Below are 15,310 nucleotides of genomic sequence, written 5' to 3' on the forward strand. Positions count from 1 at the left end.
TTTCAGAGGTCTTCTGGTTTTTTGTGATTTACTTGCAAGAATTTCTTTTACATGGCATAACCTTTGCCTAAAATATGAGTGTTAGACTGTATTGGTGACTATATCCAACTATACTCACTAAACTTAATCTCTTTAGTAAACATCAGAATTAAATGGATGCCAAAGTGCTTCTGGCATGTGAATTAATTTCTGAAAATATATAAAACGACCGTTATGCCTACATGCTTTTGAAATCAAGAAGAAAACTCAAATACTGTATCACTTAAGTTGTTCTTATATTGTATTTTGACAATAAAAATTTCATTGTGAGGACTTACTAAAAACAAATCTAGTTCTATCCTCCAGCTTTTTTCCTCCCCTTCAAAAGACAAAAAAATCAACACTGAACGGATGGGCACTGGTCTAGGAGTCTGTTCCTAGAGGGTTTTTAATGTACATGATACCTGTTGAATATACTCTGCTAAATAATTATTTTAATTCTAGGGTCTGTTTTTTTCTAAATGAGAAACTACAAAAATGTTGCCCTGACTATGTACAACACCTTACACAATTTTTGAGTTGTTCTGTAAATTAGGCAATGTGCTATCAAATTACTTTTTTCAAATAGCGGTAATCAATTTATATGGTCATGTAATACTGTGGGTTTGAGTGAGACAGTTGTCTTTCAGGCAGTCTTTTAGTATATATGTGATCAGTCTTTTAGTATGTATGTTATCATCCTGAAATAAGTTTTCAATATTGTTGAATATTTGCTTTGACGGAATACCTGGATAGAAAGGGAAAGGAGCACTTCTTTCAAAAACATGCATATTAAAGATGATTCTATTTGATTGTATGCAACTTCTGGTTATATGCTGTCAACCATCAGTTATCCAGGTGCATTGCATTCAGAAATTGTGGTTATCTTTGTCTATTAATCCTTTTATATTAAGCAAAAAAACTTTGAAAATTTCTGCATGTGTCTTCTGGAGAGCACATTTGTTAAATCATATTTTTGCTCAGAATTTTAGAATAAGTTCACGTTGGATATGAATTTTCACCATAAATGCACTCTTACTATCAGGCTGCTTAGATGAAACTGAGAGTATAAAGTAGATATAAAGTGAGCATTAAGAAACAGATTATATTTAAAGTCATTTTAGGATCTTTTTTATACTGTAGCAATGTAAATTGGTGTCTGAGGAATGCAGAATCATAACTTGTGTGTTTATTATTCTGACTAGTGATGCTCTTGTGAAGTGATGGCTACCTACAGAAGCAGTTAGAACAGATTTTTAAAATAGTGTTAAATACTTGAAGTGATCTTCAACCTCTCTTCATGTCCAATCAGCAGTATGTTGGTAGATTGTTATCCCAATCAACATCTGGCCAGGATTGTGTAGAAGCAATAGGTGGCAAATCCAAGACTGAAAACTGGCATTTTCCGTAAAATACCTGTAATATTAAAGAACGACTTACATAAACCATTATTATGACGTACATAAATCTACAGTATATTATCATGCTGTAATACACTTAAAAAGAGCAGGTTCACCTGCTAACATCTCCTGGTACCATCATCTTTGTTTTCAAAGGCTTTTCCCTCTAGATAGGTTATTTCAAAATTATTTGTGCTTTTTCAGAAAACCACCATTTTCTCTGCCTACCACAGAAACTTTTATTGTTAGTTCCTTAAAATTACTTGAGAAATTCTCAAACTTCTATGAAAATGATATTTTTAACAGGCCATCTGCTATCTTAAAATATCAAGGCATATTGAACAAATTTTAATGTCCTTGCTACAGTTTAGCTGCTGAAAATAAGAATTTAATTTGTACAACATGCAAACTTGTTCTCTGTCAGGCCAATAGCATTCCTGGTGACTACTTTCTTCCTATAGTTTCTGTGTTCTATAACCTAATATTTTGCTATTTATCAAAAGCTGTTACAACCAAAATAGACACTGAATTTCAGATATATAGGAACAACACATGACATTTATATATATATATTTTTTTTTTTTTCATCTCCTCATATGTTCATAGTACCTATCCTCGTTTGATTCAGGAGAATTCCTCTGGTATTCTGTTCCTTACAAATAAAATTTGTGGTGCATAGTGACGTATATCAGATTTATCTGTAGTTAATACTGAAGGCTGATTTTGTTATGACATAATTTCCAATTATCACTTCTACCAAAAGGGTTAATCTTAGTTTCACCAGATAGTACAGAGAAGGAAAAGGTTTCTGCTTGACAAGGTACTTACAGAAATTATTAGCATGACAAATTAATAGCAAATATTGCTCACAGAGTTAACGAAATGGTGAACGTCACCTTAGCTGCAAATGTGTATGAAATCTTAAAATGGAAATCTGTCCTTTAGACTTTTGCATGTGCACAAACAGTTTAAAACCCAGTAAACTACAGTGGTACCAACCAAATGTTACAAGGTTAAGTTACAGAGTGAAGTAACACTGTAGTAAATCTGTCATTATTTCAGTGCACAGTATGCATATGCAGTTAAATCTTCTGTTGAATGAAAGTGTTTACTCACACCTGAAAGTCTGAAGCTTTTGAAAATGGGCTCTAAATTGGTGCTTGCACGTGTTAAACTATTGGAGCTGACACATAAAGGTAATTCAGGAGCCCCTTAAAAAAAGGCAGACGAAAAGTAATGGCTGGGACCTTGTATTCTTACTGTTCATTGCTATAATGCAGTGATAGAACAGCAGCTGTGCCTAAGTACTGGACATTGTATAAAATTATTGTGCTTTTCCAGAATACAGTTTAATCTGCTTTTTTTGCAAGACTGAATTTCTCTGTGTCTTTCTTGGTATAGTTATCATGCAACTGTATTTGTTATTGTGGGTCTATCTTTTTTGTTTGCTGTTCTGGAAGACCTTTCTTCAGTTTTTCGTGTGTATACAAGGTGTACGTGCCCACAGCTTCTTCTGTGCTTGCCTTGACTTTTCTTACCCCTTTTGGATGACTGAACACAGTTCTTGTCTCAGCATGTAGACAATATGTAAATACCCATGCTACATTAGATCAGTGACTTGTGGAATAATTTACTCTGTAAATACATCAAAAAGGTGAGGAGCTCTAAGCATGGCAGTGGTCTGCAGCTGTGTCTTCGTAGTGGAATAATACTGATACTCTTTGGGTGAGCTTTGCTTTCCTGGGCTGCTTGTATTGGGTGTCTTCTGTCAAAATCTATAATAATGAGCCAACTCTATATAAACTAACACGAACTTGTACTAGTGGCAAGATAAGTAGGTTGTTGAGAGCTGTTGATATGGCTACTCGCGAACCAAATGTTAAGGAGGGAAACAGTCCTGCACCACAAAACTTAGAACCTGATACAGTTCAACATGTGATCTTCTGTATTCGGTGTATTTACATAGATATATGTTTTAAGCTACCTTTACAGATAAGCTTTAATCTACAAAGACATAATTTCCCCGTTAATTATTTAAACTATATAAACATTATTAAACAATACTGGTTTAGAAGCTACATTTATTTCTCCTGTATAGCCTTGAAAAAGTTCTCTACCTTGTCTCTCTGCATTAGGACAGGAACAGTTCCCTCCCCAGTTCAGCCACACCAAGTTGTTAATTCTTCCAGCTGCTTGTTTCCATCCTGTGCTCTTTTTGCCAGTAAAGAAAGGGGTTTTGTCTGCATTTTTTAACATGCTTTGGGCAAAACCAGCCTGGTTAGCTCAACTCACCTATTTAAATTAAATTGGCTGGTTTTGTACGAGCCATATTAAGGAGTGCTCATGTGATTTCTTCCTCCAGCAGAGCTGTGGAGATGATAATCTCCAGCAGATGTGTGATAACAAATAGCTTGGGATAGTAATGTCTTCATCTGGCGCAGTTGTTAGCAGACCAAATGTCTGTCTGTAGCCCGAGGCTGTGGGCAAACAATTGAACATGATTGAGTTATGGCGAGTTAACAAGTTGCTGCTTGGCAGCTGAACTGCCGGAGCTGATCACGCGCTCCTGGTTTCCCTGCTCCCGTCATAAGGTAAAGCAGTTTTCTTAAGTCACCTTTGTAAGATTTTATAAAAATGAGTTCTACCTCAAGAAGTCTCCCCAGGGCTGAGAGATTCTTTTGGTCAGCAATGGAGACAGCGTTGAAGGGTTTTGCTGAGCTGCTATAACATGATTTTGAATGTGTGATTATATCGTTAAATATATGGGGGACCTCCATCACACCATGTCTGCCTGTCTATTAATATTGAATGCATTTATCCTCAGAATACCTTTATGAAGTTAGGAAGTACTTTTATCCTCATTTGACAGAATAACCAGAATACTTAACGCAAGTTAATATTTTGCCTTTGTTCATACAGTCAATGCCATAACTAGTTAATTTATGCCATAATCTAGAAATGACAGATTTTTGCAGATTGGGAAAACAGCAGACTATGGAATACGTTAAAGTTGTGTTAAATTTACAGTTTATAGAATAAGTTAAACTTCACAGAACTGGAAAAGGCTGCCCAGAGAGGCTGCCTTCTTGTCTGGAGACACTCAAAACCCACCTGGACACACTCTGTACAACCTGCCCGAGGGGAACCTGCTTTAGCAGGGGTTGTACTAGATGATCTCCAGAGGTCCCTTCCAACCCCAGCCATTCTGGGTTTCTGTGTGTAATTATTTCCGTTACTATACTTAATGGTCTTGTGTCGTATTTATTTTACAGTGTGTTGCTGTTAAATAGCATTAATTATTTTATCTACTTTTTTTTTTTTCTTACTGTACTGTAAGTGGAATTCAGCACACACATGAATTGAGAAACTGCAAAGAAAATAGTGCCCAAATTTGTACTGCTTACCAATATTTTTTTTGGTCATATCTTGATAATTCTGTGTTGGCTTTTCACATGCAAATGTGAAGAGCTCTATGCTCTCCCAAATCTTTTAAAGAAAAAAAAATAGCTGTTTGTAATTTTTATGCAGTTCAGTCGTGGCTTGAAAGAAGTCATGCTCATAAAAGTGATTTCAAGGTAGAGTAGAATTACACAAGGTAGGTTTCAACTAGCTAACTAATGTTGTGTTAACAAGTTAGTCAATGTAGCAGCAGCATAGTATGAACTAGTTAGTCATCTCCTGTGGCTGCAAAGCAGACCATAGCTTGAGGGAAGAGGTAGTACCTTGATATTTCTTTAAACATCAGCAGAAGCCACCTATTCAACTTTCTATAATGTGGCCAGAGGCCTGTGTGCCAGTCATCCAGTGGTCACCTGTTGCTGCTCTATTTTGAGCTGGCAAGAAGTCTTTGAAGTCTTCTCCTGCCATGGCGAACAGCACAGGCTGAAATATGGGTCTTTGCACATGTGGAGGAGGCGTTCAGGAAAGCAGGCTCTGGAAGTAGTAGATGGGTTCCATAAAGGAAATATGTCAGATGCTACTAAATGGTGATAAGTGTCAATAAAACCCCTGAGCATCAGTCATAACTTCTCCATGTTTGCTGCAACTGTCTCTTTTCCCTCCTTGCCCTCATTGGTCTCAGTCGTGTTTAAGTATGTGCCTTGTGTTGGTACAAGAGGGTGACTCTCCAGTAATTTCATTTTTTGTAACCAAGTATTCTCTGGGAATCACATTTACAGAAAGATTCTAAGAGGAAAAACACCACCAGACCTGATGAGACCTTTTTCAAAAGCATGTTACTGTTTTAGTTTGATGCGGAACTTTATGTCCTCCTCAGTTTGGAAGGGAAACCCCTATTTTACAGCACTTGTTCATTTTCATTTAATGATACGGATCATGGCACTTTTTTACACAGATGTGACAAATCGCATTACAGCTGCTCTTTATTTGATCTTATAAAGAGACAAGGATGTGCAAGGATTCTGCCTGCTCCCTCTTTCCCACCGTGTCATCTGTTGTTTGGGAAAGAGTCCTAATTTGCAGCAGATACAAAACTATTTGTTGAGTTGCAGGTTTGCCAAAAATAAATGAAACCATTAATTACTACATTTTTTGAGCAGCTGTTAATGGATCGGGATAAGAAAACTGTACATTAGACTACTGGTTAATTACAAGAACTGTAATTGTTTAATGTGGCTTTTGCGGAATGAAATTACAATACCAGAGGAGGTAAATTCAGCCAGTTTTTGAAAATTACGCATGCAAACATGCATGCATTTACACTGCAGTAAAGCTGAGGAATGCATAGCGGTTTTACTAGGTGATTCACTTCTGCCATCTCATGAACACGTATTCTCAGCAAAAATACTTTAAAAGAAAGTAATATTTAAACACAGCCTTTAAATCAAGTGTAAAATTATTCAAGGTAGTGAGTTAACATCTTGTAACCCCAGAGCTAATAATGCAGGAGATTCAGATATAATGCTAAAATCCAAATGTGTTTACATCATTAGAAATTAACAACTAAGCAGTTTTATCTCCTCTTTGGAGTGCCATGAAGCAGTAACTCTACTGTTATGATTGGTGCCTAATAATATTTGCAGTTCCAGATTAAATTATGTGAATGTTTGAGGACACATTGCTTTCCTCCCTTGCTGTCACCCTCAGGGACAACATTATTCCATCAGTTTGGTAGTTGGTTGTTTTTTTTTTTTTTCTCTGGGAAGAATAAAAGATGGTGCCATTTTGGAAAAGGCCATTCCTGATTGAGTTTTTTATACTACAGCCTTATTTTTAAGGTCCCAAAAAGATTTTCATTTGGGAGAGGGGGATGGGGCGACAACAGTTTGATTGTTATTTCAAAATGTAGCTAGTATGTGATGCTTTTAATTTTATGGAAATCTTCAAGCCTCGGTTTGTGGGTAGTTTTAAAGTATCCATTGATTAAATGAATATTAGAAGTTACAAAGTAGCAGAAAATTTGCAGAGACCATGCTCTGTTTTGAAAATACATTTTTCCATATGATCTGAGGAGTTTCATTGCATCTTTAACGCAAAGCTAATTAAGTACAAAGCCACAAGCTGAATTTTGTTGTTACTGCACTAAAATCTAATACACTTTGTAATATTGTACATATGTAAGCTGCTAAATGATACTGAAAATTTGTCATTTAAAATTAAATTCCAGGTACACATGAGTATGTTAATTAACAGAAAGTTAGTTAATTCTGATTTTAAATATATATATATTAAAGTAAATCACACAACCTCCAGACATTATGTACTTCTGGATCCTCCTGATGTACCAAGTGGATTGAATTTTCCCTTGAATAAATTGATAGCAGATTTCTCATTTTCAAGTACCTGAATTTTAGCACACGGTACGCTTGTTTCTTAGGCTTAACTGCATTAGACTTTAATTTTTACTCAAGTTTGTGCTCCAGAGCTCAAGCTTTGCTTGTCTCAGCTTACCAGTTAAAATGCTAACAGCACAAGGGTGAAGTTATTTTGGGCTTCAGAGGCGTGAAGACTCTTCCTGCTGTTTAAGCAAGAGCTATGCGCTGTAACTTCCACTGTAAGTTCCACAAACTGCTTAACCTGCTGTTAAGCAGCATTGCAGGCGAAAGAGGGGGTTTTCCACCTGTTTTTCCACTGCTCAGTTGTCCCAGCATCTTCCCCCACCATGAGAAATTTGGATTTTCTCTGCGTGGTTCACCACACAGGCACATGAATGCTACATACCACAGGCATAATGATGAATACCCATCTGTGAAGGAAGGGTGGGTTTGATTCTTCCAGTTCTTTTTGTGAGTTAAACTGTTTGTGCCATTTTTACACCAGTTTCCTACTAATCTTCAAGGGATCCCTGGTCCTCATATAAGTAAATCAGCATCCAGTGATGCATGTTCACTAAAACTGAGGCATAGGCATGCTGGCTTCTATCCAGACTGTGGTTTTGTGTAAGGAAAGGAAGTTCAGAAGAAAATTTGAGTAGTTTGTTTCAAATTACTTAAAATTTTTATGTTTATTTTCTTTCTTGATATTTTGAAATTGTGATCATTTATTGTAGCAATACATTTCAGCCTTTCTGGAAACTAAGACTCAGATACAGTCCTAGCCAAAAGGAAGCAAAAGACACTGTTCAGTCCACTGATTTTTTGATTTTGGAATTAGTTTTGCCATTCTCCTCTTACTTTTTATGCATGTTTTTAAAGTGTTGATATTGCTAATTAATAACATAGAGCAGAAAGACATAAGGTTTTGCTATTAAAGAATTTCAAAATTAAAAAGGACCAAATAAAAGTCATTTTTTCTTTAATTATCTCTTACTTCTCTCCTTTGTTATTAGAAAGTCCATTTTTGTATTCACTCCTACACATGCAGACCCCTTGTACTCAACAGAGTTGCATGAAGTTACTGTGGGGAATGAGTGCAGTGTTAGGAAGCACTATTTGCTTAATTTTCAGTCTCAGCTTTAGTAATTACTTTTTTTCCAACTTGCATACCATTGTGTCTTTGTTCATCAGTTTCTTGACTGAATTACAACTGTACTAACTTGGCCAGAAAATATGTTTTGAAGAGTTGTTTCTCAAGCATAGTATTAAAAATTGGGAAGTGAAAGGGGCTAAGGAGGAGAATGATGCTGGGGTCCAGCTGCAGAGCTGCTGTTTTCTTGGAACCTATTGGAAGGCAGTAGGTTAATGACTGACCACAATGATTGTTATATGACAAAAAGCTTCTGGATCACTGGTCGAGATCTAGGTCTGAATGACTGATTAAAAAACATAACATTGTGCTGGGTGTTTTTCTGCATTAATTGAATTATTGGTCGGGTGGATGGCATTCATTCCAGTTGGCCATGCTTGCGCACTTTACCAGCACAGAGGTAAATAAACTGGCATACAGGTTGAGTATTGAGTGCTTCCAACCCAAGAAAACATTTTCTTTCTTCCATTTTTGAGCTGTTATATTAGATATTTAGATTTTTAGTGTTGCTTCTTGTTCCTTACCTGTTTTAAAAGGAAAGGATTTTTAATATGATGCTACTGTTCTCCATATTTTACCCTAACTCCATATAAGTGTAATCCAGAACTCTAAGAGGTGTTTTTCGAAGTCTTTTCAACAAAATATATTTGTCCTGCAATGAGTTTATTTAATTAATGTCATTTGTAGTAAACAAGTATGTATCCAGAAGTATCTGGAAGAAATAATATAGCTGAGTAAACTTATTGAGTCCTTCCATTAAAATGTCTGTTCAAGCCCATGGTTATTGCTCAAGTCAAGTCATAAAGGTATTTTCCAAATCACTTCAAAGCTGGATCGGGGCCTATATCTCTTGGATATCAACAGTGTTGTTGCAAGATGAAGGAGAAGCTAAAGAATGTTTCACAAATTCTAAAGCAAATAATATTGTCCTGTAACAGGATGGTATTCTGTTACTGCAACCTATTTTCTAACTACATTTCACCATTACGTGATTATGAGAATTGTTTGTATTGGGTGTTGCTTGACACAAAACAATAACGGAACTTGCTGTCAAAAATATTTAAAATATTCGGAATTAATATAAAATTTATATTCTGAATGAGTATATTCATTTTCTGTCTCGAAAATATGGAATCATGTCATTTGTTGAAGAAAACTGTAGGTTTTAGCTACTTCATTTTTAACAGAAGTGGATTTTTTGGGTTTGTGCCCTCAGTGTTCCTTGGTGACTTATTTGTACACCAAGATATTGGTTTGGATTTGCCTTTGTGTAATTCATATACTTTTGATCAATTCCAACTCATGCCCAATTATATTACACTAAATTAACATAATTCAACAGATGTTGATATTTAAATGTTTTCTGGCATTCACATCTTGGACAGCTGTCTTAGAGCTTGGGGAAAAGGCAAACATTTAGAGTTAAATGCTGAACATATGCTTAAATTACTAATTAGAAACAAGAAAAAACAATGCATTATCCTTTCTGAGGGCAGTAGGCCTCTGCTACAAAAAAATATCTGAGAGACTCAATTCACAAATAAAGTACGTAAGTGACTTGAGATTGGATGTCAAAACATATGTAGTGATGTAAGTTTTTACTTTCCATGGTGTTTGCTAAAATTATGCCAGTGTGGAGTTGAATGTGTCAGTATGTAGGGGTCAGGTAAATTTTGGACTACTGCTGTGTCTGAATGACACTTAAAAGTGCTGAAAAAGATAAAGGAGAAGAACGTATTAGGATATAGTGTTAGGTGATGAGGTAATCTGATGGGGCCGGGGAAGATCGTGTTCACCTCATAATAGGATTACACTAGGACTTCCAGTAATACAGGTATGTCACCCTTATGTTTAAAGTTACATTGTGAACAGATTGGCATAGTATGAAAGGAGTTCAGTAGAGTTGCATGGTTTCATCACATCTGTTTAAGTTTTAATAAAAGGAAAATAAAATGCATAGCTCTTCCGGTTAAATGTAATGGTGGTTTTCACACTTGTGGTGGCAGATGAAGCAATCTGTTGTATCGATGATGTCATTCTTCAGAAAAGTCTGAAGAAAAGCTTTACTGTTTGTAAAGGGTGTGAAGGTATCAAGTGTGGAACTGATTGCACCTGAATGTCTGAGAAGTGATACCAAGAAGAAATACATATTCATCTTCATAATCATTAAAAACTAATATATATGCTGCATATGCATTATATTTCATTATTATATTGCCAGTTCTTTAGCACTGAATGAAAAGTTTCCATTAAGATTTTAGTTTATAGACAAGACTCGTTTGCAGCAGTACTGGTCTACCACTCCTTGACAAGAGATAATCCTTTCAACACCGCCAACATTCTAGTGTTGCATGGGGTGGGGGTGGTTCTTTCTACAACCTGCAGAAAGTTAGCATGAGGGAAGATGTATGAATTTCTGAATTACTTCACACATTAAAAAAAAAAATCAAGCGAAATATCAAAAGAGATTAAGTTTCTGATTTCCAGGAATCTGTCTCCTGATGCTGTGTATCACCAACGCTGCTTTTGAGGATTCCGTAAAAGCTGTGAAAATTTCCACAATTCACTTGAGAGGGTTTCATGGAAGTAGAGGTACCCTTATGTACAGTCTAAGCATATGATCTCTGTGTCCCATTATCAAAAGTTTTTTGGTTTGGTTTTTTTTTCTGGAGAAAACGCTCAGGTGAGGAAGTGTTCACCAAGAATGCATCTGTCTCGGCAGCTTTGTTGTAGACACTTAGTATACTGACTTCCCAGGTTGTCACCAGGCACACGTGCATGTAATGTCTCTGTAACAAAATAAATTTCAGACGTGGATTTGATCTAAAGTCAAGTAAATTTGTACTGAGTGAGGTTCATCTCAAATGTTCTTAACAAACATTGCTGGATAGTTTTTCAAGATTGCCCTCTGTCGTAATACTAAGATGTGGAGACCAAATTTTCATTCTTAAAGCACCTGTTTTGTTCATTTTTAACTGCCTTCATTTACTCCCTAGAAGCTTTGACCTCAAAGTAGTGTCTTGTGCATCTCCTGGAAGTGCACATGCACTGTGCGTATTTTAGAAAGCAAAAGAACGTAGGTACCTTCTTCAGAACAGTTAAGGAGCCATCCCTCCCCTAACTGTCCACAGGGCACATGCCTTACCACGTGTGTTACTGTTCTCTGGGCATTCAGATTGGAGACCAGAGGCTGTGTCCGTGTTCTGGCCAAGCTGTGTGCTACAAGGGAAAGAGGAGATCTCTCCTTACAAAATTCCTTAGCCATTGCTTTTCATATATTTATCCTCAAAAACAAACGTGCCTTGCACATTTCAGTGTAATACTATGAAATCATCACGCATCTTTTCTGTGGTTATATTAAGATATGTGCCAGAGGCAAAGATTAGAAGTGTATGTTATACCCAGATAACACAGAAGAGTCTTCCCGTATTTACAGCACCAAGTGTGTAGTACCTGTATTTGAATTGATACCTTTTGATTAAGTCCATACTTCTGGAGAATCAGTCTAATAGAAGTGTAGAATTTTGTGTTCATCTTATCTGATTAGCTAATAAGATGATTGGATGTTTAAAAATATATATATAAAAACCACAGGTTTTTGATGGTGTTTATGTCTAAGGGGATCATAAACTGTTCCATGGACCTGGATGCTTTTGAAGCCATTGTCTGCCACTTCTGGACATTTAGGAATGTATAGTAGGAGTTAAAGTTCATCCAGGCTCCCTTACTTAAGCAATGCTAATGGATGCAGTTCCTTGGGCCACCAGATAACTGGTGTCTGCATTTTAAACCATGTAAGAAATGAGAGAATCTGCACTACAGGTCCATCCTGTGTAAGGATATAAGAACTATTTCTGTGATACTTTTCTGTAAAAGGTACTTAAATAATGGAAAATCTGCTCAGATTATTCTTTGATTTTTATGAAGTTGAGCTATTCTACACATTCAATTATTTTTTTTTATTTTATTGGCTTGCTTCTGTGTTATGCAGTTGTGAGTTGTGTTTTTTTCATTTTTAACTGCTACTCTGAACATTGCTTCACACACTCCCTACTCAATTTCAGTTTATAAGAAATTGTCCAGTCATTTCAAGCTTATGGTGAGTTGTGGTCTTCTGCATTTTTTCTTCAATCATATCCATATTTAAATCTATTCTGTACCTATATTTTAAGACAGAGAACTGACAGTTTGATTTCCCCTTCAAAATAATTCTCTTGGGTCCCTTCTAAATTGCAAAGCAGTCAGCTCTTGCCTTGTTGTAATCTCTTGTGCAGAAAGTTCACTTACAAACTTTTATCAAACCTCTTCATTAGCTGAAGCATTCAGTGGTGATAAACTTGCAGAGTTCTACAGCCATCTGCAGGAATGCATTGATACTGTGGCAGAACGGTGTGTGTCGCTATTTACTGTGGATTTGTTCCTCAGGTGAGAGAGGTGTTAATTGGAATATAAGGGTTATGCAGGTATTGATCATTACTGGTTCATCTAATTATGAAATAGAAATCTGTCTTCTTGAAAACATTCTTTCTTCTCAAAAACATACAGGATTTTCCAAGTTAGAGTACAGAAATTTAATAAATATTGTTAAACAAAAAACACGCATTCTTCCACGTCTGCCTTTGCATGAAAGTACTGATTACTAACGGTTTTGTCACAACCAGAACATAAAGCCATCACCTCCATTGCTTACAAGCAATCTGAGCAATGTTGTAGTGTCATCTGGTAAGTGGTTTGACGCTAAATATACTAAGAGATAAAATTAAGTTTGCCTTCAATGATGTTGTAACCGTTGGCACGATTACAGTGCACAAACAAAAGCAACTGCACTGACACCAAGTAAAGCATTGCAGCTTGCAAGGAAAGGGACAGCTGCTGGCGGCAGACAAAGTGAAGTGACCAATGGACGTGTTGTTACAAGGATATAAAATACACATGCAAACTTTGTGTATCGAATACACTAGTACCCAGGGTTCCCCCAAGTGAGATGAGACAGTCTCGCTAGTTTAGGCTGTTGTATTGGTGCCTGCAAGACTAACGGCTTCGTTGCATCTTTCTGAAGAGACTGGAAAAATTGCTGAATTGAAATAGGGTTTTTTAATTTGGGAGATAGGGGGGTTCTTGCATTTTCGTGGGGTTCTGGGCATTTGAGGTTTTGTTTTCATCTTTTTTACACATGGGATGACAGTGATTACAGAAGCATGTAATAAACCAGAGAGTATCTGCCATTCTGCACCCGTTTCATGGTATTATCACCAGTGGCTGGACTGGTGAACTTGGAACTCGATAGTGCAGGGCTGGTAACTACTAGTGAAAGAGTTAGGAACCACTTTGTGTGCTCAGTTGCTCAGAAGGTGAATTGCAATTAAAGCAGCGCTGCTGTAGGTTCCCCTGCAGAACAAGATGTTTATTTGGGGAATGTGACCAAATGGTCCATCAGCTGCAAAGGTCAGGGCAGATAAAAATCTGACATAGCCTATTACAAATGCCCTGGAGAAGCGAACATTTGTAACTGCAGAAAAGGCACTCATCAAAAAATATTCCTTACTAAGCTATGAAAATTACAGTAAAAGACATTGTGTTGTGTAAGCATGGATAGAAATGTTTGAGGAGCTTAGAGACAATTCAGGCATGTTACCATAGTAAGGGCAATTGCCTTGAAAAAAGAAGTGATAGGGAGACTAAATATTTAAGGAGGAGATAACAAAATTTCTGTCAGAATGAATGTTTGTCAGAAGCGTGCATAGACGCTTGTGAATTGCTTTGCATGTCATTGCTTCTATAAAAGTATTTGCTGTATCAAAACTATTTTTATTGTTTATTATGTTTTATTTTATTTATTTATTTATTAATATGTAGTTGTTGGGTTTAGTTGCTGCCTTCCCTGTCTGCCTCCGGTTTTGAGGCTATTTACCATGTAAAAAGGAGACTCTAAACACCGTGCAAGATGGAAAACAAATAAAAATTGACAGTGGCTTTTCCAGTGTTTTTGTTTTAATACGCTGAGGCATGACACAACAGCAACAACAACAATTCTTGGCATGCTAGCCTAAGTTCACACCAGCCGGGCTTTTGCAGCCCTCCGATTCCCCCTGCCCCAACTTTGCCGCCGCTATGGCACTTGCAGGCCTGCTCGGCCGTGGTGCAGCTGATGCCCTGTCCATGCTCATATCTTTTGTATTGACAGTGAGTGTTCTTGCCAAACGCCAGGGACCATAGTCACATCTGTTTGTCTCCCAAGCTTGTCTGAGGCTGCTTGGGAACACTTTTTATCCAGAGGGCAGCTTTAACTAGGCCTAATACTCTGAAAAGCCTCTATTTGTAAATGCATAAAATGAGGCGACAAGTTCCTGTTGTCTTTCCTTAAAAATTATTCCATTTGACACTGCTTGCTCCAGTGCCTGTCACCAGCACGTCAAAAGCCAAGTTTTCAGGCAAGGTGGTCTTAACAAGTTTTATTTTTTTCCCTAATAAAATGCCTAGCTTCCCTCCAGAGCACTATTTATAAATGATAGCTGGAAGCAAGCTAGGGGTAAGTAGAGAGAAGTCAGGCAAATAGCTTGCTGTTTTTCTGTAATCCACGCTTTTCTGATTTAATGCTAAGAAACATAATGCCAAACTCAGCCTGATTGAGGGTCAGAGTTCTCACTGCTTTATAATACCCCCGTTACAAACGTTTCAAAATGTACTGTGCAGCTTCAGAATACTACTTATTTTGTCTAACCTGCCAGTTCCAGAGCAGTGATAGTTTCTGTCTTTTCCTCAAAAAAAAAAAAAAAATTAAAAAGCTTGCCTTTTTTTGTTGCTGTTTTGTTGTTTGATTTTGTGGGGTTTTTTGCTATGATCTACATGGGCAGCACATATCAAATGTTAAGACCTGGTGAAAGCAAATGCTACTTCAGCATCATGAGTTAGCTTAATGTTTGATGGTAGTGGCCGTAAAATTAGGTTTGACAAAGCTTAATTAGTGC

At 36.8% G+C, this 15,310-nt stretch overlaps 1 protein-coding gene across 1 annotated transcript in view; it reads left to right on the plus strand.

The window, feature by feature from the left end:
- Positions 1 to 15,310, plus strand: part of GPATCH2 (G-patch domain containing 2) — a 126,332-nt gene that overhangs the window by 92,537 nt on the left and 18,485 nt on the right. The window lies entirely within an intron of this gene.

Source organism: Falco biarmicus, chromosome 12 (assembly GCF_023638135.1).
Source record: "Falco biarmicus isolate bFalBia1 chromosome 12, bFalBia1.pri, whole genome shotgun sequence".
Lineage (NCBI taxonomy): Eukaryota > Metazoa > Chordata > Aves > Falconiformes > Falconidae > Falco > Falco biarmicus.